The sequence below is a fragment of the Etheostoma spectabile genome, chromosome 19 (genome assembly GCF_008692095.1).
Source record: "Etheostoma spectabile isolate EspeVRDwgs_2016 chromosome 19, UIUC_Espe_1.0, whole genome shotgun sequence".
Taxonomy (NCBI): Eukaryota; Metazoa; Chordata; class Actinopteri; order Perciformes; family Percidae; genus Etheostoma; species Etheostoma spectabile.
Genome location: NC_045751.1, coordinates 12496508 through 12497989, shown reverse-complemented (window position 1 = coordinate 12497989; position 1482 = coordinate 12496508). Strand labels below are relative to the sequence as shown.

Sequence of the window (1482 nt, the reverse complement as noted above, 5' to 3'; positions counted from 1 at the left end):
TCATTCTACTTTCGTGCAACAGGCCTCTGAGCAGAACAAGTGGAGGATAAAAACAAAATCTGTCAAACCTGCTCCAGGGATCAGCACTTATCCAGCAGCACATGGTTGCCGAGGGAAATCCAACTGGTTCATTGTACAACAGCCACTATTTCTTCTGGTCTGTTTTACTATTTTAATTTTAAAGTGTAGATGTACAGAAAAGTATTTTAAAATCTCATTTTTGGAGCACTCCTGCTCCTATTTTGTTTTCCTCCATGCTGTTTTGTTCGTTTTCCTCCCTGCTGCTGCTCACAGGTGTCTCTAATTCATCTCTGATTTACCAACTCATTGTTCTCTCCCATTAAGGTTCTTAAGGACAATTCTGCTCTTTTTTTCCTCCTCAATTCTGCCACAGTTTATACAATAAAGGAACTTAATGTCACAATAGAAAAATAATAGCTACTCCTTACAAAACTAGTAGAAAATGTTTGACGTTTACAATATATCCGTTTTCCAGGAAGATCATACGCTAAGTACAATGATCATCATAACATCATAAAATATCTTTATATGTAAAGTAAAGGTCTATTTTTTTCATGTCATGGCAAATGTGCAAATTACTTTAAAAGTGAACATAATAAAAAGCCAAAGAGACAAAACTGGCTTTTATCAGGATTCAGTAAATAATAATTTAAAAAAGACCAAGAGGCAAGTACTAGAACACGTACTGGCTGGCTAATGGGAAGGAATACTGGCACAACAACAAGTAATACATTGTATCGCATAAGTGACCTTTTCTATCTGCAAATTTGATTTTACTTTGTTGACACAGATTCACAAATCCTTTTACAAGCCAAAGCTTCTCTATAGACAGTGAATGTGCCACTAACCAAAACACAGCTCCTGCTTTCAATAGGTTTTGCATCCCATCTAAACTATATCATACTGTTGGTTTGCCACTTACACAAAGAGCTGCTTGTGTGAAAACACTTGGGAACTCGTGGTTCAGTTTCAATTTCTCTACCGGCTCCAGGGTAGTTGAGGTCTTAACTTTTATGCTATACAGAAAGACATCACTGTATCAAGCGCTGACGGAGTTATTTTATTTTGACACTTCATACATTATTTAAAGTTATCATATTATGCTCAGTTTCAGGTTCATAATTGTATTTTGAGGTTGTACCAGTATAGGTTTACATGGTTTAAATAAAAAATAAAAAAACACTATATTTTTGTTGTACTGCACATTGCTGCAGCTCCTATTTTCATCCTGTGTGTTTGGGTCTTTGTTTTAGCTACAAAGTGAGACATCTCACTTCTATAGCATGTTTGTTGGGAGTCGCACATGTGCAGTACATAGTTAAGGACTACTAGCCAGTCAGAAGCTGAGTATGAGGGCGTGCTATGCTAGCAGCTAGGCGAGCATTAGAACGTGTGTTACAAATGTTCGTCATGGAAGTAAAGGCTGGACTACAACAGAGCTGTTTGGAGCTGTTTGGAGTT

The 1482-nt window shown here is 37.0% G+C and overlaps 1 protein-coding gene across 2 annotated transcripts in view; it reads right to left on the bottom strand.

Moving 5' to 3' along the window:
* The window catches only part of klc2 (kinesin light chain 2), a 14775-nt gene that overhangs the window by 9110 nt on the left and 4183 nt on the right, over window positions 1-1482 (bottom strand). The window lies entirely within an intron of this gene.